This window comes from Pseudopipra pipra, chromosome 3 (assembly GCF_036250125.1).
Source record: "Pseudopipra pipra isolate bDixPip1 chromosome 3, bDixPip1.hap1, whole genome shotgun sequence".
NCBI lineage: Eukaryota > Metazoa > Chordata > Aves > Passeriformes > Pipridae > Pseudopipra > Pseudopipra pipra.
Window position 1 is genome coordinate 101,983,322 of NC_087551.1, and position 27,848 is coordinate 102,011,169.

At 41.5% G+C, this 27,848-nt stretch overlaps 1 long non-coding RNA gene across 1 annotated transcript; it reads left to right on the forward strand.

The window, feature by feature from the left end:
- Positions 1–3,972: 3,972 nt before the first annotated feature.
- On the forward strand, positions 3,973–20,163 carry LOC135412110 (uncharacterized). Its single transcript, XR_010429502.1, has 5 exons — positions 3,973–4,083; positions 4,661–4,813; positions 6,201–6,311; positions 18,651–18,717; positions 20,058–20,163. It is a non-coding gene; the product is annotated as an uncharacterized LOC135412110 (long non-coding RNA).
- Positions 20,164–27,848: the final 7,685 nt, after the last annotated feature.

The window sequence follows — 27,848 nt, forward strand, 5'->3', positions numbered from 1 at the left end:
CCTGAAGACGACCTGCATTTCCTCCTATGGCTGTTGAACTAGTTCTGGATTTAACTGTTTCCAATAAAGATGCTACAGCAGGAATTCTTGAGGAGTTTGACTTCCTACAAAAAAACAGGGTTTATTAATCACTTCCTCCTTACCATTGTTGTCATATTTCTATGTGACAATGGCAAGAAAATTTATAGCTGCTCTTCTCTAACAATGAAGACAGTATCTTTATAATAAAAGTAAATGGGAATTATCTCCTAGCCATCCACTCCTCTGCTGCACCAGACTCAGCTTCTCACTTTGATTTTTGCAGCCCCATAGGTCTGGTTTTCTCCCATAGATGTAGAGAGACAGGATTTCTCTTAACCTCCTGTCCCCATCCTCCTACTCTTCTTCCTAGTTAAAGACATGGCTGTGCTGGTTTTCGCTGAGGTAGAATTAATTGTCTTCACCATGGCTAGTATGGAGCTGTGTTTTGGATCTGTGCTGAACACGGGGTTGATAATATAGAGATGTTTATGTTATTGCTGAGCAGGGCTTGCACAGAGCCAAGGACTTTTCTGCTTTTTGTACTACCACAGTGGCAGGGAAGTTGAGGATGTCGGGGGGTTAGGAGGAGACACAGCCAGGACAGATGACCCAAACTGACCAAAGGGATATTCCATACCATATGACATCATGCTTAGTATATAAAGGGGAGGAAGAAGGAGGATGTCATGGTTTGAGATAGCCCCAAAATCCAATTCCCTAGTTCCATCCCCCCCTCCCACATCTCAACCCAATGTGAGATGGGCTTTTCCAGACAAAACACACACCAGACTCAAAGTGGGGGAAAGGTAATATATTACAATGACTGTACAAATAAATATAACATCACATTATACACATGATCACAAACTATCTCTACCATGACATATAGTATTTACAAGGATCAGATCTCTTCTCTCCTCCAAATAAAAGTCCAGGAGGGAAAGAAGGACAGATCCCTTCCAGTTCTTAAGCAGCAGGATCTTCTAATGCAGCAGGTTCTGTCTCTCTTCTCCACATGCAGCAGCTGATAGCTGGCTTTCTGCCAGCACTCAACGAGGGAGGTATCAAACTCCCCCGGCCCCATCGCCTCAACCGAGGGGGTCTTCCGTGGGCTTCGTAACCCCAGACAAGGTCATATCACCACGTCATATCACGAAGACACAGGGGGGTCTTCGTGAAGGTCTGGTATCTCCAGGAGACTCAGCTCCTTGCTTGCAGGGCTTCTGTGCCACTGCCTCTCAGGCTGCCACCATGGCAGCAGTGCAAGGGGGGGGGGGGGCCAAGGTCAACTCCCCCCGCATTCCATTTGGCCGTCCCGGTCCAGCTCCAGGACTCTCTGAGCTTCTCAGCTTCTCTCTCTCTCTAGTGCTACATGTCCAAGGCTCCTCTAAAATAGGAGTCCATGTCCCTCTTCTCCAAGAGGGTCTCCAAGGGAGTTTTGGGGGATCTGGTACAGTCTCTTACCCCAAACTCTGTCTCTCTGCTGCTCTCTTCTTCTCCTCCCTTTCCAGGAGTCTTCTCTCCGGTGCTGCATGTTGTTTCTGCTGCTTCTTCAGTTCAGGTCTTATCTCCTGGCTCTCTGCCACCTTCTCCGGCCAGTGTCGGCTGCTGCTCTGCGCTCACGGAGACAAACATCTCCCAGCATAACTACAGGCACCTAGCCCAGCTTTATGCTGTTCCAGGTCCCTGCAGCCCCCCAGTCGGGGACTGGGAGGCCCCAGAGGGCCCAAGGGGCTTAGAGCCCCCTTCCTCGTGGCTCACAACATGGCCACCACTTCACAACAAGTGAGAAAGGGGAGGGAATGTTTGGAGTGATGGTATCCATCTTCCAAAGTCCATTATGTGTGATGGGTCCCTGCTCTCCCAGACATGGCTGAACACCTGCCTGCCATTGGGAAGTGGTGAATTAATATTTTGTTTTTTCTTTGCTTGTGTGCGCATCTTTTGCTTTCTCCATTAAACTGGCTTTATCTCAACCTATGAGTTTTCTTGCTTTTACCCTTCTGAATTTGCTTCCCAATCCTGCTGGTGGGGGAGTAAATGAGTGGCTGTGTGGGGCTTGGTTGCTGGGTGGGGTTAGACCATGACATGGCTCATTTCTTTTGCATGCATCCTGTGAGTCACCAGTGATCAATGATCAAATGCCCTTCGCAGTGGGGAGCAATCGGAGTTAGCTGGCTTGAGGCTCTGGCAGCCCTTTCACTTCTGACACCAGCAAATTACATTATGTATTAAAGCAACATTTTCTTTTTTTCCTAGGCTCCAGGCTGAGTTTGAGGAGAACATGGCTCAGCTTTGATTTTACTCTGCTGTTCAATAAACTATTTTCTTTAAACAAGTTAAAAGAGAATGTTTTCCCCAAGATCTCATTAAATATTTATTTACTGTTTAGAACTCTTCAGTAAGTAGCAAAGGTCTCAGTTTGGGAAAACACAAAAGTTTCTGTAAAACCAATCTGCGCCTGCTAGCTGAATATTAAAATGCAGTATGGATGAATTAGTAACTAATTCACGCATAATAAAACCCATATGCGTCTAAAAGTAATTAGCCTATTGTTTTGATCCAGGGAATGTTTGCTTAATAGCCTCAATAGCTGCTCACTTTCCCAACGAGATCAAAACTAACATAAGTGGAAGTGACATTCAGATAAAATGAATAATTTCCATAATAAGAAATTCAGATTTTTTTGATGTTTCTGTAGATGGCCTGAAATCACTGAATTTTAGCTTTCCTGTGCCTGGAAAAGCTGCAGTTATTTGATTAGGGCTAAATAAGCTCCTTAGCTCTCTTAAAACAGAAAGATGGTATTAAAAACACTTGGCAGTGGCTAAGAAGTAAACACTGAAGATATCTGCTTATTATAGTAAGGCAAAACTTTGCTCAAGTGTTCAAGAGGATGAAATTTCTGAGGGAGAGATGAGGGATGAAGTATCAGCCCACTGAGCACACCTCCTCTGCCCTTGTGTGCCAGCCAAAGCCTGTGCCAAGCCCCAGATTTCCCTGTGTACACACACATCCATTGGACTTGATGAGAAGTGGGGTCTTCCAGGTATGAGCAGGAGCCCATTTGTAATATGGGTGTGGGACCTTGTCTAACACTGTTTCTGTGATAATGTCAGGTGTCAGATGGACAAGCTGGATGCTGGCCCCAGAATTGTGTGCTGACCAGCATCAGGAATTTCTAGGGAATCAAAGCTTTCATTTCCCCAAACTACTTATTGAACATAATTGCCAGGATCCCCTTCTTAGCACTTCTGCAATGAAAGCCGAGATCTCTGTACCTCCGTTTCCCAAAAAATACACACAGATAGTACCTCTATTTCTGCTCAGCAGCTGTCACCATGTTAGTGGCTACAGAGTTTCCTCATGTCCCTCATGGAGGGTAGGTCATGGACCCTATGGTTTAGTTCTTCATTAAACTGTGGCACGTGTCATGCTACTTCCCAGCAGACAGTAGTGTCAGTCTCATGTAATCATGGAATCATAGAATCATAGAATGGCTTGGGTTGGAAAGAACCTTGTAAGATCATCTAGTTCCAATCCCTCTGCCATGGGCAGGGGCATCTTTCACTAGACCAGGTTGGTCAGAGCCCCATCCAACTTGGCCTTGAACACTTCCGGGGATGGGTGTGAGATCCTGGATCTGAATCTCACTGAATTATTGAAATGGGCCGGAACCAACTCACTGAGTGTGTGTGCATGTGGGGAAGGGCTGTGCCAGGACCTGCAGGTCCAGGGTACGGCCTGCACATCAGGCCTGTGCTGAGGGCACAGGGCAGAGCTGAAGGCAAGGCCTGCAGCCCACACAGAGCACACGGCAGAGCTGCAGGCCCTGCAGCCGGGCTGTCAGTCATGGCAGACCTGCCTGGTAGCCCACCCACACCACATCCCTGGAGCCTGCGACTGGCTACAGCAAAACTCACTCTAGCCTGGAAGGCACTGACCGGATATCCTGCCTGGGAGGGAAAACTGAACTCTATAAATACAGGAAACTCCATGTGGTCTCCCTCTCCTGTCTCTCTTCTCCCTCTCCAGCTGGCACCATGTGAATCACTGAATCTCGTCAGTAACTATTGTCCTTTCTCTCTCTCCTTCTTCTCTCTTTCTTTATTCCTTTTAATCTGTTTTCTTTTACTCTTTTCCTTCTCTTATGGGTAACTTAAAACCGATGAACTGTGTTTTACTAAAGGTGGTATATGGATTGTTTTTAGTGGGTGTTTCCTGTGGAATGGGTCTTTGTGCTGAATGTTTCAGTGAAATGCTTTTTTCTTGGTTGTGTTTTACTCCTGTAAAAACCTTTTGCCAAAATATCTTATTTTTCTCACTAAATTAAAAAGAATTTCTCTTAGAGAAGAGCGTGTGACTCTTTCTCCAGATGGTAATTAGAGGTTATAACAAACCAAAAGGCCTTTAAAAATTCTTAAATAAAAATGTAACTACTCTGGGCAGTTTATAGCTTAATCCAGAGCATAACAATGGGGCATCCACAATTTCTTTGGGCAACCTGCTCCAGTGCCTCACAACAAAGAATTTTTTTCTAATATCTAATCTAAACCTACTATCTTTCAATTTGAAGCCATTCTGCCTTGCCGTATCAATACATACCCTTGTAAATAGTCTCTCTCCATCCTTCTTATAGGCTTCCTTCAGGAACTGGAAGGTCCCAATTAAGTCACCCCAAAGCCTTTTCATTTCCAGTCTGAACAAACCCAATTGTCTGTCTTTCCTTGTAGGGGAAGTGCTCCATCCCCCTAATCAACTTGGTGATCCTCCTCTGGACTTGCTCCAACAGGTCAGTGTCATGCCTTGTAATGTGACATAACAGGGTATAACACAGTCATCCACAGTGGTTTTGCTGTTGCTTTGAGGGGAGTCAGTCTAGATCCAATAACGAAATAGGTTCAAGAGCATTTACTGTTGAATTGCATGGCCCAGGCAATGCTCTATAAAAGCCAGAATGGGTCTGCATAGCATATGGGAACTTCAGCCACTTTCCCTCTCAGTAATTAGTAATATGTGCCAGGGGATCTCCTAAGCTAATAACTACCTTAGTTACAGACCAGTCTACTCTAGACTTGTATCTAGAAAACATACCATCACAGTTCAGTTTTACGAAGTTTCTCATTCTATCATAAGCAAAGGTAAAAGAGCTGAAACTCTAAATTTATGTTTCTTTTAAAAATTCTCAACAGTAGCTTTTTATTTTTATGTCAGTACTAGAAATGTAAGTCACTCAGGTGCAGAGTAGTCAATGATAATAATTTACTTAGAAGTAGACAGAGGTGGGATGGGATTCAGATCAAGACTGAGATAACTACATTTTTGTGCCTGCATATCGATAGCTACAGGAGTCTGAAGTGCCTAAGCAGCCTTTCTAGTCAAAATAGTCCTAGAGTCGGTTCAATTTTCTAAACCTGTGGGAATTTGAAACTCCATAGGACAAGTAGGAGTTTTGCACAGTAATGGCTGTGGACTTACAATACAGGATAAAAATTTCACGTATTTCTGTAGATATAGGTGTCTGACCAGTTTGACTCCTGCGGATCCATAATTCGCGGTGGACACTGGGAATAAGTCCCATTTGTCATAAAAAACCTTCCATCACAGTTGTCATGGTTCCAGGAGGTCTGAATAATCTTTTGGAAGAAGAAGTCGTCCTTTGACCACAGGGCCAAAAAATGGTTCTCAATGAGCTACCTCTATATTACTGTGAGGGTGACCCAGTGCTGGCACAGGTTGCACAAGGAAGTTGTGGAGTCTCCATCCTTGGAGATAATCAGAAGCAATCTGAGCATGGTCTCAGCAATTGTACCTTGTGTGGTCCCGCTTGAGCAGAGGGGATGGACCAGATGACCTCCAGACATCCCTTCCAGCTTGATTCTGTGATTCTGTGATATTGTGCTCATCTTGAACTGGTCCTGTGGATAACAAGAAGACTTGTTTTTCTAAGACTGCTGTGCTCTGGAATTAAATCTAGTCAATATTATGTATAATTACATCTAATTACATCTATTAACTGAAATTCTTTAAGCCTGAGTACAAAAGCCATTTTGTTATGCTGTTTATTTACAGAGCTACAGCATGGGTGCTGGAAAAGTAGTGGGGTGTGAAGGAAAAAGAACAGAAAGAATAAATGAGAGTTATCTGGCAAGACAGTGAATTTTGGCATCTTTTTTTAGGAGTGTGAACAGTTGCTGCATGCTGGAGAAGATAGGACAAGAACTGTACAAATATGAACTTGCCACAAAACCTCCACTTCATCTCTACCCTGCAGGCCAAGTATCTGCTTGGTAAATCCTCAGCCTATAAAAATAATATAGCTGGATAATCTGATAGAATGCTTAAAAGTACTTGGTCTCATAGCTATTATGGAAAACCAAAGATGTTCTTTGACATCAAGATAGCTGTGTTAACACATAGTCTTTGCAGATACAAGACACTGTGGGTTTTTTTAATCTCACTGTAACTAGTGAGATAAAGATATAAAGCTTGCCTTGAGTAGCTGTGTCAGAGACCTATGCCTTGTCTCTGCAAGATTTTTGTGCTGTGACAGGTCCTTTGAAATGCCTCTCAGTCACAAATCCCTTTTTTCTCTTGCAGTGGAGACACAGAAAATTTTCTTGTCATTCAAACAAGATATCACATTTCCCTTCTTTTCACTTTTCCCTTATATTGTTGCATTCTCTCTTTTCTGTGCCTAAGATATTTATTTTTTCCAAAACTTTTGGAACAGACTACTTAACAGTGACAACAGTGACACTGTACCAAATTGTGCCAAAAACGTTGCCAAAATGTCAATGACCTGTTAGAAATATGACATTTGCTATATTCTTTGCTCCTAAGTGAAGACGTTCTTTCTACCAGAGTCGAACTATAAATGCGTGTTTTCCCATTGGTAAATTCATTTTAACCAACCTTTTAATGTTGCAGGGGCTTCCATGGAAGAAGGGAAAGCTTTGGGAGGGCAGGCTCAACAGAGCCCCCCAAAAAATCAAAGTCATCCCAACCATTTATGGAGCCTAATTCTGGGATCAGTCACATGTGTGTAATTCCTTCAACTTCAGTGGAATTAGTCCTTCATTAAGTAAAGGAGAAAGGATCAGAGTTAAGCTCACAAATATTAATTTAATCATGGCAGATTTACATGTGAAAAGCCACTTGTACAATAGAGCAGAATGATGATCCTACACTCTTTGAAGTGGTCCTAACACTAAGTATTTCTTATCTCCCAGGGGCTCTCTTCACTGCTCTGTGATTTGCATAATACCAAGGTGATAGCTTGCCTTTGATTTGCCTTTGGTTTGGAGGATATACTTAGTTTCCAAAATCAGAAGTAAGTTAGAAAGAAATTACATTTTGTCTAAAAGTCAGAGAGAGTTTTTCTTCTCTCAGGCTGACATAACCTGCTGGATTTAAAAATTGATAGAGTTGAAAAATGCTGAACACTTTCATTACAGCTGCAGATCAGCATTAAAAACAAGAGGTTATTTTTAGCAGCAAGGCACCCTTTATTCATATGTCGCTTCACCAAAATATTAAATGGTAATTCACAATTCATGCATTTTGATGTCTTGCTACTTTTTTCTTCACTTTCTTGTAAAAGAAAATGTCTTAAAATTTCAACATTAACACTGTGCTGGGTGTCCTTGGAAGTCACTCGTGTTCTTAAATGGATTGTTCAGTTTGGCCAAATGGCAAGTGGCAGTATATTATTGGCTCATTTTCCATTCCTCACACCCCCCAAATGTAAGTTGACTGGAGCAAGGCTTTTGAATATAAAAAGTTCAGAATTTTGCGTGTAAAACAGACTATTTAAGAAGGAATGCCCCTTGTGCTGAACATCTCAGATGCAGGGGTGTTGGGCAGTAGCATAAAGCTTTAGAAACCATGTGCGTAGCCATCACTTGTGCTGCTCTGTTTTAAAACTCATCTCGTGCTATTTCCACATCAGAAGAAGAGCTGTTTGTTAACAAAGTGTGGCTATTATGTTAAATTCTGACCTTGGAGAGATATGTGTGAAATACTGCCAAGCTGCAGTTTTCACATAGTTTTAAAGGGTTCCGTTCTAGCTGAACGCATCGCTGCACTCTTCAGCCAAATTGCTGCTCTGTGAAATTTTTCAGAAAAGGAGGAATACAACATAGAATCGTTTTTCTGTTTTTTCACAAAGTAGACGTTGACCGCATGTAAAAATCCACTTTCTCAGAAAGGCTTTAACACTGGTATAAACCCTACCCTGTGTCAGACAACACCGCTGGGCCATTAATCAAGATTTTTGTGGGTTTTGTTAATTCCAGGTATATAAAACAGTTAATGAAGCTGAAAGCTGTTATTAAACCTCTTCATAATTTAGAAATAAAGTATTTCAGAAGGAGGTTTAAATGAGATAATTAGACATTTGGAAACCTTCTGTGGGGCTAGATCTTACCAGTAGGTGTCAAGAAGTTCTTTGCACAGAGTTCGTGTCGTAAACAAGCCTGCAAACAGGGGTGAGGTGCTGGCTGTAAGTTTTGACTGCCTAGATTTAGTCTGCAGATTAGTCTGGAGCCCAACCAATGCCCCAGGTGAGGAAAGAAAGGGAGAGTTGTTTTCTCTGGGTGAAGCTTTGCAGGAGGACTTTGTGGAGGAGTTACCACAGTGTGGTGGTGTGTGCTGGAGAGTGTTAGACTATGAACTCCCTCATCTGATCCAAGAGCTATGGCCATCAAAAAGTTTAGCAGAGAGGAGATGAAAATAGCCGTACTGAGGTGTCATCTTCAAAGGGAGCAGGCTTTGCTGCCCAGGGCTTTCTATCCGGTCAGCTGTCCTGCCACAGCTAAATCCAGCACCTAATAGAAACATTTGAATTGCCACTTTTAGCACACATTTTACTGTCTGCATATTTGCTGTGGGGAACACAGGAAGATATGAGTGTTTGACAAAGAGCTGGTATTACTGACAAGCAAATGCCATGAATATTATATTTACATAGCAATGATTTACAAGCATCAAAAATCATACCTGCAGCTCCAAAAGCCAGAGATTTTATTTTAAAAAGCATAAGATTGTTTTTAGATAGTTTGTTGCTATTTTTTTAAATCCATCTTTATCTACACTTTATTTGTATTTTAAAGGTTTTTTTTCCCAAACTTTTCTTTAGAAGTTCAAGCTGACCCTCTTCTGCAGTCTCTGTATTTCATCATCTGGGTCCTTCTGAGAGACACTAAATTACAGGTACATGACAGACTCATAAGAGTTGTCACAGGGTGATGGTTTGGGTTTTTTTCTGAACTGATCAAACAATTTATCTGGAAAGGAAACATCATGTTTCTTTTCTCAAGATTTAGCTTCACAGGTGAAGCTGATTTCCTAAGAAAAATAGCATGAGATAACCAGAAAATGCACCTTAAATCTTCCTGTCTTGTAATTTGAAAGAAGAATCCTCCATGTCCTAGGACTGCTGAAAAGAGGACTCCTTTATATATCTTCTCCCTTGGCACCCAAACTTTGAGCTGACCTTGAGCCATCTCCTTCCCCATGTAACCCTGACTGCCTGTGGCTTGGATGTGCCCATTTTGGCTTATTGGCATTTCTGTGGTGGTGGCCAAACAATCCGAGTCACAGAAGGTTTTGGAGGGAAAGCACAGGCCTACACAGATGGCATCTGCAGAGTTCATTATTATTTTTCACAAATGACAGCAAAGAAAGAAACTCAACTCTGCATCAGGAGTAGCATTTCATTTTGAATTCAATGGTTCTGTCACTCATGGAGCTACTTTTAGCTTTAGGGCTGAGTGCTGTGCCAATAAAACTAATGGGAATTTTGTCATTGCCAGAAGAGAAAGCAGTGTTTGGCCTTTCAGAGCAACACACTTAATTCTAGTGTGCAGCCTGGCTTCAATTTTTAATGAGAAAATGGGAATAAACAGAACAAAAAGTGTTACACAAGTCCCACATCTTCAATAAATATGGAATAATGGTAGAACTAAAATTAATACCATTTTTTACAATCTGGATAGAGAAGCGAGACAGTCTGAGGAGCATTTGCTACATCATGCACTACAGCCAAACTAATTTCTTCTTCATGTTGGCTTGGCCTTAGTGGATGTCTGAGTTCTCAACTGATGAACCTCTGTTACTCCAAGAGCAAGACAGATATTGGGAAGCAGTGCTGGACTGATGTTGGTCTGCTAGAAATGCCGTCACCTGCATAATTGGTTCAATTCACCTTTGAAGATGCCTTGTTCACCCTGAGACCTCATCCACCTCTGCTGCCTGGCAGACCAGATGCATCAGGCTCTCTGTGGAAAACAGGCTCATCTGCCAAATTTCCACTGGGTAGCACCTAAGAAAGAGAATGAACTGTTACCCCAGCTGCACCCAGAATCACATCTCAGTGCTGTATTTAAAGGTCTACCACAGCTATAACATAGACTCCAGATACAGCAAACACTGAAGAAAGAGAAGCAGATTCAACTTAGACTGTAGGAAGCACTTTTGGCCACTTAAAGACGCAGACCTTTCTTTGTTAAGAAATTAACAAAGAACCTCTAAGTTAGTCTTGATTTTGGAGAAGAAAATGTTAACCTGACCCAGGGAAAAACTCTAGATGACACTATATATGACTATATCCCTGTATCAGGTGTTCATCTGGCACTGCACACAGAAAACAAAACATCCTGCTACTTTTGTTAGAACTGCTTTACATCTGGTACCTTTAGGGTTTCCTAATACTTTGAGAAAATACTCAGCACTGGATTGATGCAAGTGAGGAATACCAGACTAGGTTTCCCGAGAACAGCTTCCTGGCCCTGTAGTGCACCCCCTAAAGGTAGTGGTTGAGTCTTGTTCCTGCTTGGCAGCAGTCTCAGTCCTTGACCTAATTATGAAAATGATTTCTAGAGTGTTTACTCTATATCACAAAAAAGCAATGATCATTTTTCCATCTCTTATGGTTGCAGTCTTGGCTGCTGCTTCTGCTGGCAATCAGAGGTAGTGCCTAGGTCCTGTAGAATTGCCCAGAAAAGAGGAATGAGGGCTGCCTGTGGCTGGGTCTTTAGTTCTGTATGCAGAAATGAAAAGGGAAATTGCTAAAGCTTGGGGTACTTCAGATGTAATTCACAGCAGCAGCAAAATGCTCAGCAGAGTATTGCCCATTTGTTACCTTTTAAGGTCCTTGTCCCATCATCTCTGAAAGTATAATTCAGTCATGCAGAGACCTTCTGTCTAACCCTTCCGGAGGCAAAGGTGGAAAATCAGGGACTTTCAGGGGAAGATTCAGCTGAACTCGTTAGCTTCCCTTGGGAGTGCTGCCTGAGGGGTTGTTACACTGATGCTACTGTTGATGCCTTCACACCATGGGCATGGAGAGACGCCAAGCGCGCAGCTCTGAATCTGTAGGACCAGGCAGGAATTTGTCTTGGACCTGGTCTGCATATCTGCTGACTCCCTTCTTCACTGTCAGCTTGGCAGCAGTTTATTTGACTCTCCTGAGCTCCTTCATCAGGGAACCCCTCGGGTCCTGTTTCCTCCACCACCCTAGAGCCAGGTACCTGTGTTAAGACATCAAAATTAGTCATCCTAAAGCAGTCAGCCTGGCTCATGGCTTTAGTGACAAGAGGGAATTTGATTCTGATTTTTGCCTGGTGGTTTGTTTTTAATCGTGTTAAGCATCTGTTGGTTTCCTCATTATGGTAACTGTAGTAGTTAAAGCCACAGCTTGATCCCATTGAAAAACATCAGTGGTGACAGCTTGTGGGGATTGATTTGGGACCAGAAAGGCCATTCATAGCATCCAAGCGTGGGGGCAATGGGAAGATGACTCTTGCAGAGACCAACAGAAATTCTCCTGCTGAGGGCCTCCCCATCACCTCCAGCTGCTGAGGGAGATGGAGGCCAGAGAAAACGGCAGTGTCAGTGGAGGGAGACAAAATCTGAGTGCTGCACGATAGAAGGATAATAGTCAATCTGTGTCACCAGGATGGTGTGACCTGGGCCTGGGCTGTGGCATGGGGTCATGGCTGTTTTGTGACATGCACATGCTGAGGTGGGAGAGGCAGAACAGACCAGAGGAGGCAGCATAGCTGCCCCAGTCCTGAGTGCAGGCACTGGGAGAGAAAGCCCTTGAGCAAAATCCTGGTGTGCTTTTCAGAGTGAGCATTTGCTGAAGGGCACTTACAGAGAGGAACAGACAGGCCCTGCTGTGCCTAAGGAAGAGGAGCTCACGGGTTCATTAAATGCAAGCAGGAGGTAAAGAACCACTAGATACCATGATCATGGCCATAGTTTTTTGACCAACTGCTGTTGGTAGAAAACAATTTTGGTGGTGAGTGTCAAACCCTCCTTTCCTGAAGAACTACTCTCCATGGTTATTCTTTGGAGATATTTCCCTTCTGCAATCTGTAATCAGTCCCCAGCACTTAAAACATTCACAAAAATCAAGATCCTCTTCCTAGATGGAAAAGGTCCTGATTTTTACCATGATGCTTTTAGGTCATCATAATGACAACAGTCTGGTTTGTGGCTTTTAATGCTTTCCTTGTTTTTACTTACGTTGGATGGGATATGGCAGCTGTGCTGCTCCCTGGCCCTAAACTCCAGCAATGGTACGCTCAGATGAGGATATTGAGCTGGCACTGAGAGCTTAAAATGTTTATCATCTGGCACTTGCCAGTTTTCTGTCCTTTATGAGAGCTTCTGCTCAGGCTTGGATGGCCTCCAGGAGAGACTCTGCATCAGTGAATTGACAAGATTGATGGCACAGCATGAGTTCAACCTCCTCTTTCATGGTCTGTAAAATAAACCTGACTCACCTTGTCTCTGTCAAATATTTCACACATATCCCTGTCACATCTGCCAAGTATCTGCTGTGCTACATGCTTCAGAAATACCTTCGGGCAAAGGTAGTGGGAAATGTTAATAGCAATAGGATGCTCTGAAGCCTCCAGGCTTTAAAAGAAACATATACCTTTCCAAGAATTATAAGAGATGTTTTCTGCACCATTATAATATCAATTAGAAGAAATGGCAAGGAATGGGGCCAGATGCTCCCAGCTTCTCTTGTTTGTCTGTTTGTCTGTTTATGGGGGGCACTAATGCCATGTCCCCAGTGGCAGAGAGTCAGGGAGTGCCGAGTTGACTGGCAGAACCCATATGTGAATAAATCAGGATTTGTATTAACAACCCCTTGCCATAAACAAAAATATCACTCTGGGCTTGAATTGTGTGGTGCCTAAGGAGTGTAAAACGGATACTGGACTGGTAGTAAAGTATTTATGAGCCTGGACATCTGCAAAGCACTTCATGAGACTGAACAAAATCTGTGAGACAAAAGCTGCAACAAATCCTGAATCTCTCATACCCCTTTCTTCTGTAGAGCTGAGTTTGCTACCTGCTGCCTGAGGCAGATTTGCAGGGCTTCCCAGCAAAGCCCTTTCAACAGCTGCAGAATTTGCCAGAGATGGCAAAGCCCCACCAATCTGACCTTGCTATAAAAACAGAGGGCTTATTTATGATCTTGTTTGGATGATCATCATTCCAGGTTGGACTAAATATATAGCCCTGGTGAATAACCTCTTCCACATGAGATATTTCATCAGGCACAAGGACAGCAGTAAAATAATTGGGTCCTCTTCTTTCTTTTCAGATATACTTTTTCTGCCTCAGATATATCTATTCTATCAAAAAAAAACCAACCAAAAACCAAAAAACAATGGATTGCTCAGAATTATATTGGAGGTGATTGATTCAATAGCTGAGAGGATGTCCCTAAGCCAGCTAATCCTTCACATGATGGTCAGGAGGAGGACTTCCTAAGCCAGCAAATGCTCATGGATTAGTCAGATTCCATGTTTATGTGAGAATACACAAGTAGAGGGCTTTCCTCAAGTCGTCAAATCACATCACCAACCACTGCAGACATTGCAATGTGTCAGCTTGGCTCCACATAAAATGAGTACAGTCCACCTCAGAGAGAGGTGGACTCAGAGACAGACAGAGTCGCTCCAGATGTGTGTGTCACTGCTGGGAGCCACCTTCAGTGTGAGCAACACCTCGCACCACCTGAGGGCCTGGGGACCCATTGGGAATTGATGCACAGCAACAGGCATGAAAAAGCATCCCAGCAGGAAGGATGCAAGTACACTGTCCTATGACCATGTGTCTTCATGTGGAAACAACAGCTTTGGGGCAAAAGATTTGTGTAGGTATTAGAGGACTATCTGTGAAGAAAACCCCTAGCATATCAAGGCCTGGTGTATACAAACATATATGTGTATGTACACATACAAATGTATTTCCAAATTATCAAGAATGGTTACTGATTATTTGGAAGCACATAGAATAATATAAAATAAAATCTTTGTAATGATGCACAGTACTGCAGAGCATTACTTTGGACAATGCCTGTGACTGGGACGAGAGTGCACAATAGGCTGTGGCTGTACTGTATCAGCCTGTGTGTCACCTGAGCAGGTATGGGACACCTCCAACAAGCAGACACCAACTTTTCAGCCAGTGAGATGCTGGCAAAGTCAGCCATCAGGACCAGACACCAAGCAAGGCACAGAGGGTACCACTGCAATGAGCTTCCTGAAGCCTAGAAATAATCTGTGCAGTTATCTAAAGGCAAGTGGCTGTGCAGAGACATGAACAACACCCACCACAGTGCAGCAAAACCAAACCTTTGCTTGACCACACATGTATAGTGTTAAAGGCTGCAATCAGCAATCTGCTGCCTTAGGCTGTTGTTATTTTCTTCCCCATAAACTTGCCACCCAACATCTGGAGACTGCAAGACACAGTGGTGGTGATGGGGATGGACTTCTGCATTAGCCCCAAACTGCCCAGCAAACAGCAGCTCAGCTCAGTATCTCCAAGACTTTACACATGCAGACATGCATATGCATATGCATGTGTCCATATCTGAAAGTCAGAGATTCCCAAATGATAATATTGATAATACCTGAAAATGGGATGCTGCAAATCTGGTGGGAAGGTTCTGCTTTTCCTGCTTATTCCTGTTCTCCCACATGTCACAAATCCAGTGTGTTGGCTGTTCTCTCCCTCCCTCCCAGTCTTGCAGCTGGGAACATGTGCCATCAGCTTGGATGAGGGATCATATGAGAACTCTTGTTGGCTCAAGGATGTACAAGAAAAATATGCCTTGCTTCCCAACAGGCTTCATCTCAGGCTGTTTCTGACAGTTCAGCCTATGTTCCTCCTCCCTTCATTCCTCCCCTTTGGATGTTTCTTGTGGTACATTTTTGACTGGTTCAAAACATTTGAAAATACCTTTCATCTGCTACCTAACCACAGAAGGGTGAATATTTCACCCTTCACAGCTCAGAGAAAAGCACCATTAAATTTCCTGAAGGGTGTCAAACTATCTCTGTGACCACACATATTAATAAAGTAATGCTTATTTAAGCATGAAATGCAGCATCAAGCCATAAAAGCTAATCAGTTTAGTGCAGAACTACATCTCCTAGCTTTAGCAGGAGATGTGGAAGCTGTGCATGAGAGAAGGCATGTTTTTGAAAAGGGTAGGAAGTTCTAATTTTGTGATCAAATAGTACCTGCCATGACGTAGTGTCACTGCTTAGGCACCACAGAACATGAAAATCCAATTTATTCACATAGAAATATGTCAAAATCTGACACCTTAATTTGAAAACAAAGTTGCAATCCAGAAAAAGGTGAATGCAAAACCATGGCAATAGAGAGGAGCTTACACAGCACATAGGGTTTGGAAAAGCATATTTAGTAATTTAATCTCTATAGGGAAAGGAGACAGACAGCAAAATAAAAAAAAAATATTACCCAGCTAAGAGAAACAGGAAAAATTGTACTTAGTGGTGCACAGAAAATAAAATTATACATGGACAGTCCTCTCCAACTATGAAGAAGATGATAAAGTTTGGGCCTTTGAGCTGTTAATACCACTGCTAGTTTAAAATGAAAGAGAATCCCTGGTAAGTTACAAAGGTAAAACTAACAGTTCCATTTGTTGCAATTAATAAGATACTAATGAAGTTGCTGGCCACTGATAAATAGTTTTGAAAGTCAGAAAAGGAAAAGATAAATCCAAAAGATCAGAAACATGATTGACCTGGAGTTCTCAAAGACAGAAGAGAGAGATGCATATCTGTGATTTAGTGCTCTAAACTGCATAAAACTCTCGAAATTATTTTGATTAAACTGATTATTATGCTGTAAGTACAAAAAGCACAGACATATACCATTAGCAGTTCATGAGAGCCCCAATAAGATGCATTCACAAAAGTCACTAGAAAATTTAACTCATTGCTTCAGGGCAAAGCTGTGAGTGCTGTGTATGGGCAGCTTTGTTCTGAATATATTTTGCTGCATGTGCTTTGCTCTATGTCTTCTCATCACTATGCCTTTCTACATTTCTAAAAAAGATCATATAATAATTTGTCACATTGATTTTGTACTTTTTTTTACAGAAATATTAACTTTGTTGTGATTTTTTTTTTTTTTGTAATAGTAGAGACTTTCTTATTCCTCAGGTAGTGATTTTTTTAATGTTTCCAGATCTGAGGAAATGTTTTCAAGGCAGCTCTGTCATTTTTCTGGACAACAGCTCAAGCACCAAACTACTTGCCACATGCAAAGTGATGGCAAACTCTTTCTCCAAGCTTCATCTCTAGCTTCTGAACTTTTCAGGCAGTTCTAAAATGCCTTTCCTTACAGGAAGCCTGTAATTACTATCAGAGGGCAACCTTTGTTATAACATGAAAAGAAGCACTCCAACTACTGTGCTAAACATTAGATGTTCAGCTGAGTGATAAAACACTATAATCAAGCCCCATGTGAATATCTCCTTCAACCAACCGTTGTTTGCGTAAGTGCTAAAACTTCAAATTGCACAGTATTTATTAGGGCACAGCATAGGCTTGTGAAATGAATGTCTTATTCTGCACATATATAGAAAAACAGAAAGCTAAAAAACCGCTGTTGTGTGCCGTGTTCCTCCCTGGCACATGCTCCTGTGAAAAGCAATAGTGGTGGTAATGGCACTCCAGAGATTGAATGTTTCTCTGCATGTGGTGGGCAAGTGCAGAGGTTTAAGCAATATTTTTGCTCTTTAAGTAAAAGTCAAAAAAATCATATGTTAATATTACAAAAAGGTGTAGTGTTTGCCTGCTCTTGCTGTTTGTGTAAACTGAGAGGTTTTTTGTATTTTCTAGCAAAAACCTTCAATCTGTCTCAGTAGTTTCTGGTACCTTTCTCCATACCCCCTGTGTACACTTTACAATAACACCAGTAAATGTTGCTTTCATGCCTTTGGAGGGATCATTCCCATCATGATTGTCTGAGCAAATCTCTGCTGGGGGAAATCTTCTTTCCCCAGAATGCATGGATGAGCCAGGAGCGCGCTGCAGAGCCAAGGGCAGGACAGTGTGGTGCTGCTGGGGGGGGTGGTATCCACAGCAGGGCACAGCTGCTCAGCTTTACCACTGTTAGAGAGCAGTGGGTGGTGGGAACTCAGAAGTGCTGAGAAGAAACACAGACATGAGAGCTTCCCTCTGGGCAGGGAGGGGTCGTCAGTTATTTTATTCCTGCCTCTGCAAAGTTCTTTCATGGAAGCTCCCTCATCAGCTCCCTCTTTTTTCCAACAGACCTATATGGCAGGACAGGAGAGAAGACTTCTATGGAGACCCATGTGGTCCCACAGGCTGAGATCAGGAGTGGTTTGATCACTGAATTAATGTTTCATCCCAACAAGGGATTTAATGGAAGCCAAGCTGTTTTCCTCCTTTGTTAATTCCAGGACAACATTTCTCCCATGTCTTTGTGTTAAATGTTACAAGCATTCTGGAGCAGAACTGTGTCTTTGTTGTAGCTTATATAGTTGAAACACACCTTCAGAGATAGTAAAAGAAATCATCATAATAATATAGTAACTATGGGAAGCTGCACTGTTGCTGTTTGACTCATTAAAAATGAGTTCAGGATCATAGCATACTAGTTCCATGTACTTAATTCAGATTTACAGATGAACTGAGATATTTTTGTATCCTAAAGATCAGTTTACTGTCTTCAGTGTTGAACTTTTTGTTATGATTCAAAATATATAATTCTCTGTATGGGTTTGCTAATAAAATCCACAAATTAAATTGATTCAGATTTCTAAGTATAGAAATATCGATTGTGATGAGGTAAATAATTTTGACAGTCATAGTTTGCTTGCAGAAGCCTTTCCTAGCATCACCGTTAAAGACATTTTTTCCTCTAGGTCATGTTACAGTGTGTGCACAGTTGTCCCAGCCTGTGTAATATGTATGAATGATGCATCCAATATATGGCAGTCATTGTCTCAGAACTGTGTTAGCAGAGGGTTAATGCTTATTTGTGACTTATTCAATAGTACGGAATAAGGAGACGAAAACAAGTCAAGGAATTTTTTTAAACTTTTTTTAATTTCTTGCTTAATTTCTTAGGACATGTTGTTCATGCTTTTTAGTAAACCTAAAGCTGGATTTTTCTTTGCTATGAAGCAACATTGTTTTCATTCAAAATGTGATAGTAAGTATGACTCCATATTTTATATTGCTTATTAATTACAAGTATAACATATTTATACTGTGTGCTCAGTTTCATCACCCTTTTTTGTCTTCCCACTTCAGGAGTAGGAATCTATCATTATCTGTTCCACCATCATGCTGGAAATAGGAAAGCATTTTATGCTCACGGGTAATTTGCTCTACAAATCTGTATGTGAATGTAATATCTATATGTGATGATACAAATATATGTCTAAAATTTATGTAGCTCAGGTCAACTTGCCCCTCTAAAGAGTTTTGTAAATTCCTTTAGTTTCGTTTATTCCAATTTCAAAAGTCTCCCAGTTAAAATTTCCTGAATATATCTGCAGTGGGTTTTTTTTGGTTGGATTGGTTTGGGGTTTTTTTTGTTACCCTTGGGAGTATTGATATAATTCCACAACTCGTCATTGTCCAATCAAGGTAAAAAGTTACGGACAGCACATGACACCCAGCTTCATGAATTCATATGTACGATAATTAGCCCTTAATTTATTTAGATAAATTGTTTCTTTTTAATATTGTTATTGCTTAAGTATGGCTCCTGAAACTGGGCAGAAGATGGAGACATTGCAAACCCATCCCAATGAGCTCGAACCAGACTTCAGGCATAGCACGGAGTAGGGGCAACACACCAAATCTATGGTGCCAGAGCTACTACCATTCACTTTGATGCATGGAATCATAATTCCTCCTTGTTACGGAAAGCAGAGGGAATAAATATAGTGCGCAGCAAATAAATCTCGGTTTTGATAGTTCATTTCTTAGGGTGAGTAGTCAAAGCATGGATCCAGTGCTCTATCTGTCCCATATGGCATCCTCTTTCCTGGTGTAAGAATGGGTAAGTAGTAGGAAACCTTGCAAATTTTTGCGTTTCATTGCCCAGGAACTTGATTACTGGTGCAGAAAATACAGGGGAGGAGCACTTTGTGTTTACTTACTTCCTTATAGAAGTGAGCACAAAATCTAACCTTCTACTACACTTTCAGCAAGCAGTCGGTAAAACATTTTCTTTTTTTAAATTTTAAAACATCCTGCAACTGCCCAGAAAAATCAACAACCCCATACTGGAAAATAGATAGCAAGGACATATAACTCTATTAGTAGTTGCAGTAATGCTGCAAGGAGCAGGAATGTTTTTTACTCTCAGATGACTTATTCCTTAGCGAAGTGGTTGGCTGAAGACTCCAGAGAATCATTTCTAAGTGGGTTTTTCTTGCTTTTCTTTGTCATGCCACTGGCAGTTCTGCCAGTGAACAGGAATAAGAAACAAAAACAGAGTATTGCTTATCCAGTACTGTAGACCATCTCTTACATCAGTCAGCACTAGACATTGGTAAAGATGTTCTTACAGCTTTTTCTTCTGTTCGCTGATGAAACATCTCCTTAGTTATTATTCAGATTCTTTTTGTGAACCACACATAATATTTTACTAAACATGTGGATATCTAAGCCAAACTAATGCATTCTTTTTATTATCTTTGGCAAAAGGTGCCTAAGGATGCAATCGACTATTCAAAAGGATTGGAAACCACCTCTGCACTGAGGATCAGACACACAGAGAAATAACATGGAAAATCATATTTAAGAGCATGTCGTGGTTTGGACCTTGTTTTCCCCCAGAGGCTAAGAGAAGTGGTAGACCCCAAGGGGTGGAAACCCCTAGAAGTTTTGAAATTCTGCCCAATGGGCGCTCCTGCAGAAATGTAAACATATCACAACCAGACCGGAAGAGTTGTAGTTTTGGTTGTAGGAGAGGTGGCCATGTTGTGAGCCACGAGGAAGGGGCTCTGTGCCCCTTGGGGCCTCTGGCCCCCTCCCAGCCCCGGCTGGGGGGCTGCAGGGACCTGGAACAGCATAAAGCTGGGCTAGGTGCCTGTAGTTATGTCGGGAGATGTTCTCTCCATGGGCGCAGAGCAGCAGCCGACACTGGCCGGAGAAGGTGGCAGAGAGCCAGGAGATAAGACCTGAACTGAAGAAGCAGCAGAAACAACATGCAGCACCGGAGAGAAGACTCCTGGAAAGGGAGGAGAAGAAGAGAGCAGCAGAGAGACAGAGTTTGGGGTAAGAGACTGTACCAGATCCCCCAAAACTCCTTTGAGACCTCCTGGAAGGAGGAAGATGATGGACTCTTACTTGAAAGAGCCTTGGAGTGCTACAGCACAGAGAGAGAGAAGCTGAGAAGCTCAAAAGACGTCCTGGAGCTGGACCAGGACGGCCAGATGGAATGCGGGGGGAGTTGACCTTGGTTCTCCCCCCCCTTGCACTGCTGCCGCGGTGGCAGCCTGAGAGACAGAGCACGGAGCTCTGCAAACGGGAATTTGAATCCCCTGAGGAAGGGACTTTCACGAAGATGCCCCTGCATTTCGTGATATGCCTGTGGTGATGCGAGTCTTGTCCCTGCTGGCAGTCCACAGGTGAGGCCTTCGCTTGGACCGAAGGAGAGCCGAGGGGCTTGGAGACCCCCTTGTGTATGTTGAACAGAGATCCAGCTACAACAACCCAGTTACTGCTGCATGGAGGACAGAAGAGGAGCTGCTGCTTAAGGACTGGAAGGGATCTGTCCTTCTTTCCCTCCTGGACTTTTATTTGGAGGAGAGAAGAGACCTGATCCACTGTAAATACTATATGTCATGGTAGAGATAGTTGCAATCGTGTGTATAATGTGATGTTATATTTATTTGTACAGTCATTGTAATATATTCCCTTTCCCCCACTTTGAGTCTGGTGTGTTTTGTCTGGAAAAGCCCATCTCACATTAGGTTGAGATGTGGGAGGGGGAATGGAGCCAGGGAATTGGATTTTGGGGCTATCTCAAACCATGACAGAGCATCTTTTGGTAATTGAAACCTGCAAGAAAAAACAGTTCTAATTTTAAATTTTCTGCCTCTCAGTTTCATCACTTTTGTCCCGACTTCATTTTTCTAAGAAAGGGTAAAGTGATCTCCATAGCTCTTTCTATGATTTACTTTCCTCCTGTCTTTCATGTTCCTTCTTTGTCTCCTCTCTGCTTTCTGGCCATATTGGTATTCTCTAATTACTCCTGTTACTGAAAGCATAGAATCTACCCATTATAAGCAAATGAGCCATTATAAGCATGCCTGTAAATGACAGATGAAATTGAGTGAGATTTGAGATTGAGATACGCTAAAGGATGCTGTCAAAATATTTATGACATGGGAAGAGCACAGTTGAAGCATCAGATTAGTATTGCTGAAGATTGTGAAGAAAAACTGAAATGATTTTACCAAGATATGTGGGGTATGGAGAATATGTGTTGCCACTCAGACTTCTCGTTTGCAAACAGCAGATTGTAGAGTCATTGAGGTCTAAGTAATTTCAGCTGCCAAACCCTCTGAATAAACAGACCTTCTTCAGCACTCCATCAAGTTTTCAACATCTAGATAAAAAGAGTCTTAGTTGGTCAGGTCTATGAGAGAGCGAATGCAGTATGTGGGGAATAACTAAAGTCAAGATGTCAAATAACAGATCTTCCAGGTTTTCCTGATTATTTTCAGTGGTGAAAGTCACACGAAGCAGACTACTCTTTTGGAAGTATTTCATAATAACAAAAAGTCTGGCAATAGATATATTATGATTAAAAGAAAATTTGATTACACACATATTTTTACACAATGAAACCATGATTATTATGAAATAACATCTAGAAACTCAACTTGCAGCTAACAAATATATTAATGGCGTTTAGATACATTTTTTGCCAGTTTTGTCTCTAAACCAAAGATTCAGACTCCTGGTATCAGCACAGACATGAGGGTTGAACCAGCTTCTGGATTTTTTGAACCAGCTTCTGGATTTTTTGAACCAAGCTTGCTCTGGTACCTGGTAGGAGGCAATGTTTGCATTATATTTTTGATGTAGAATAGCGTAACAATGTTGTCTTCTCTCATTTCTACGTGAAGAGTGCCTGATATAAAGGGCAGTTATGTTAAACTGGGAAGTATAAGGCAAGCTAAGAGTGTGTGGTTCAACTCACCATACTGGTGTCTCTGTATCAGGTATCCAGTCTAAGCCAATGTGGTAAGCTTTCTCTATATTTAGAGGAAAAATAGATGCATTTCTGGAGTCATTTAGCTGCCTTCAGATGCATCCATCTAGGCATCTTCAATGTATGTATGTTCCTATATGCTAGATGTTTAAGATCCCACTATAATCCTATAGTCAATGGGGAACTGCTCAAAGCCTCCAAAGGAATCTAGAGGGTGACTCACCCTGTCCTAAAGTGGGCAAGTGCATCTGCTCAGTCAAGCATCACTTACTCTTTTGATTTAGAAACTGTCTAAACATGGATTTCAAGATGTTTGCAATGGCCTGAGATACCCTCCTGGCCTCAGCAGCTCTATGCAGAAAGGATCAGATCTTTCCTAAATCATGTTTTGTATTTGCTTGGGCCATGGGCATGATGCAACTATCCTAAATCTCTACTGGCTACAGTGTTCAGCCACCTTCCCTTACCTATGAACACCTGATCTTACAGAAGAGGTGTGAACCAAGTCCCATCCTTTGGGCCAAATTCATCCCTCAGATAGACAAGTGAAGAGGCTGAGCTGCATTTGTTCTGTTACCAAATATTGCTTTTAAGTCTTGTACGCAGCACAATGAATAATTAATTTTTTTTTTACTTCAGTACTGCCATTTCCAAAAGCACTTCAGGTCTGCTAGAATCCATTGTCCTGTGTCAGGACAATGTCAGGACAATGTCCTACTGTCAGCAGTAAATTTTGTGATTCAATTACTTTGATTAATATAAATCGAAAAACTCCTGTTCATGTGCAAGGTTGTTATTGACAGAATACTTGCTATTAAAATGGAAACCAGCCCTCAGCTACTGCAGCATATTTGTTTAAAAGAGAATCTGGATAAAACAGAGACCTGTCTTTGCCTTGGCAGTTATAAGAAGAGGAAAACTATGTGGTCCACTACAGGACTTTCTTTTTTGAAAAAGATATAAACCCAGTCTTAATCTCTACTTTATATTCCTATGAAAGCACTACTTCTTTCACTTTTTATAGGATAGAATAAAAATGCATTTAAGCAGAAAAGGCTCTCCAGAAGGCTCTTGGTTTGAAGGAAACTTCACAGAATGAGACAATTTACATGGCAAAATACATCTTAGTTTGCATTAAAATCTTCATGGTTTTATTGGTGCTGTGGCTATAAGGAAAATTACAAAATCCAACAGAGTGATTATGTAATAGCAAACCTTAGCTTTTTAAAAAATATCTTCATATTTTCTTCATCTTTTTCAAATGAAAACAGCATAAAAGGTAAGTGTGAAGTAATATAATATTTTCCAAGAAAGTATGAAAATATCCTGAAGTTCTACATCTGAGTGGTGACATATATAAGCTCTTTTATGAGATGTCTAGGAGTCTTTATTTGACTCTGGCATTTGAAGCCCACTGTGTGAGATGAACATATGCAGATTTCCAGATGCTGTGCTTTAATATGTCCATATTTTTAATAGACTGACTTTTCTAAGATCAGGTATGCTAATTGCAAGCTGCTCTGAACACACGGAGACTGTTCAGTTTTACAGCAATTCAAAGAATAACAGGACCTTTTAACTGAGTGTCCTAAAATAGAATAGCCTGTGAAGAATGTAAGATGGGAAGAAGATAAGGGGAATGACATTTGTCACTGATAGTTGTACTTTATATATCAGAAGAACTACGTTTTACATGTTGTGGCTGAAAAAGAATGAAAAGCAGAAGGACAACCTTTTCCCCACTGAGAAAATGTTTTTCACTGCTCGTTGGGCTGGACTTACCACTGCAAGAGACTCGATTCCCCTGGCTCTGGTGGGGTTGCAGTATTCAGTTTTCACAACAGCTACAGGCAGAAAACCCAGAAGCACGACGCTGACAGCCAGTGCAAATACATGCCTTGGTTTGTAAAATTCAATCATATTGGCCTATTTCTCATATAAAGGACATAGTCTGGTAAAGACAGGAGCAGACCTGTCACATAGAAACATCTCCCCCAGCAACAGGACACTGGTGTGCCTTACTTGTAGCCTAAGAATAGTCTTAATTATGCAATTTCTGGGATTTCAGTTTCTTCTTATGGACAGTAATCTGTTCTTTAGCTTCATTCCTATCCAGAAAAGGACTTTATTAGGATCTATTACACTTCCATTTCAACAGGTTTTGGCCACAGGAGGCCCTATGCTCAGTATTTCTGCTGTGCTTAATCCTCCCTCAGTCCCAGCTATGGAGCATCATCTGTCATCTGTACCTTCCATGCACAGAGGTGGCTACAGCATTCAGGAGCTATAGGAGTGTGGTCAGCCCTTTTTTTGCCTTGAGACATTTCTTCTGTACTGTCTATATGAAGAAGGGAAAAAGGCAGGGGTTTTTACCATATACAATGCAAAACTCATCCATGAAAAATCTTTAACGAAACAGACCCAGTTCTCCTCTTATTTATTTGTGTTTAAGGTAGGAGGAACTTGGGGCAAAAAAATTGGGCTGATGGAATTAGACTGATGATTTAAAAAAGATTTATGGAAAATTTGTAAAGCAAGCTCCTGAAGGGCTTTGATTGTTTATGCCCTTTGTTGTGCCATTCAGCTGATGCCTCATCCAAAACATGCCTGTCACTAATGCTGATGCAGAAAGAAGCCAGAATTGCTCCTGGTAGTCCTAATAGCTCAGAGGTCGATGGCATGGCCATGGGAGAAGCTTCCCTGATGACAGGGCATTCTTAAGCACAAATTAAACCCCTCCAAGGACTCTTCAGGTAGAATTCCCTTTTCTGTAAATGTGACACTAAGTGGTAGCTTACCTTTGCTCCAGATAATTTAATATTACCTTCAGCTGTCTCAAGTTGTTTTAGCCTCCAGAAGATTTCTTTTTTTTTTTAACTTTGTTTTTCTCCCTTTTTACACAGTATAAAATCAAGTCTGCAAGCATTAAGATTCAGAGTTCCTAAAGCGGCGTTCACTTAGAAAAAATAAGATGCAGAAACTTCATATCTGAGCTCCCTTTCTAGTTGATGGAGAGACATAGACACTTCTGGAATGTGATTCATCTTAACCTAAAATTAGGCCTCCTAAATAGGACAGCTGAATTGCACTCTAGATTACCTATTGCTCTCCTTTGAGTACAAAGCGAGCCAAAGGTGCCGGGCTCAGACATACCTGTCGAGACTGCAAATGTCTAAAGCTAGGTGAGACGAATCCCAGTCCCAAATTTTGAAGAGCAGTGTATTTGCATAGACTGAACAACTGCTTCTGATATGACAACAAAGAATAAAATGCCGAAATCTTTCGTCCGTGTTTACTGCGGTGTTGGAGAACTTTTTGGTGAGGTAGCATTGCTTAGACTTTATTCTTTTTTGAACTTTCAAGTACAGCTAGCAGACCAGTTCACACTGAAAAATTTATTTCTTGAATTCCATCTTGTTTCTATATGTTCAGAAAGAATATCATGGGTCTCTCAGATGTTATCTGGTATAATTCACTGAATCATTTCTACTGCACTCTCCTAGGCTGCTGTTTGCTCTGCTTATGAGCAGATCATTTTTGCACACTGAAAATGTCATGTTGTTTCCATTTTTTCTGAATTAGGATGATAGAAGAAAATGAATTAGTGTGATGAACACAGATGGTGCTTTTAAATTACAATAACAATTTTCAGTTAATAGCTCACTATCCATCTTAAGAGCTGTGTATTTCCTAAACATTTGTTTATCTTGTAATTAGGTCATACGAATATTATCATATCAGTTAAACAAATTGTGTAACTTAATGCCAACAGCTTCAATGGTCTGCTATAAATTCCACTCACTGCCCTTTTTTCTGGTGGGTATCTGCACTGCCAAAAGGCTATGTTTGCTTAAATTGACATTTGGGCATACAGCTTCCACAGGCATGCTCGGTCTGCTCAGAAATGCAAGTACAAGTTAACCGCAAAGTCTGTACATCTTGGTGTTCTTTAAACTTAAATTATACAGTTCACATCCACATATCTAAATTATCAAATCCAGTCTAACTGCAGACATCTAATGTGATGCATTTTAAATACCAAAGCAAACCAGTTTTCCTAAAAAAAGATCTGATATTTCCCATACAGTCAGTGGTGAGATGTCTTCAAAGGAAGATACTGTCTGCCTGGATTTCTGGAGAACTTATTCACTAGGCATCTAAAATGCAGGCACAGATAAGGTATCTAAATTAGGTTAGCTGAATCCCATTCTTTAAGAATCAATGTTCCCACTGAAGTTAATGGAAATTGAGTCTCTCTACAGTAATTAACTTTAGAGTTAACCAAAGTCCCAGAGGAAATTTGTAGCAGAGCTGGAAGAAGGATCTGCCAGGTCCAATCTTAGGGCTACACTCAGTTGCCATACCTTGGCATCTTGTGCTCTTTGGTGTGCCCGAGGATGCATGGTTTTAGGTGTAACAGAGACCCAAGATCAAGGTCTTTCTGGACTGAACCAAGATGAGTACCCTCAGTCATCTCAAAGAATGGTAGATGCCTTTAATGCAAGACACTGCACTAAGCTCCAAGTTTTAACTGCAGAATTTGAGAAGATACATACAAGCTATTTCTGGGTTGAAGGGCATAAGGGCTTCATTAGCTTACACAGAAGGGCTTTTTCCTTTCCCTCTTGATCAAGTTCTATTCACAGTCAATATTTTCACTCCATGCCCCCACTTCCTCAGGCATGTAGTATTCTTATAATAATAAAAAAGTGCAGGAAACTATTTTTACCTGTTCAATAATTTCTTTATAATAAGATATCAAACATGGCAGTTTCTTTCATACCAGCTTACTGGCAAACTTGTGATTTCTTCACTAATACATCTGATAATCAGGGATCTTCTATATCTGTATTAATGAACAGTAACAAGAGCATGTTAGAAATAGGGCCACTTCTTGCTTAGCCCAGAGTTCTGGGGGATCAGGATAAGTTCTTCTCATTATTTTCTTATACAATCATGACTATGCTTTCCTTTTTGATTATGGATGAATCATTTTTATCTGTATTTCAATTACTAGCAGTAGATCAATGTGAGAGGAGAATGACATGGAGAACCACAAACTAAAAGGGTGACTCCAAGCTGTGTTGTGTCTTCGTGCTGTGCAGATGTACCAGCTCATGCAAAACCTGCTTAAGTTAGCACAGCATGATTTAAGACCATACAGCCAGCTGAGTTGCTCCATACCTGTCCTTGCAGGAATGTGGATCAGTGAGGACCATCTCCAACCTGTCTGCACCCTACAGGTCTCCCCTACCTTCCTCGTATAGATAAAG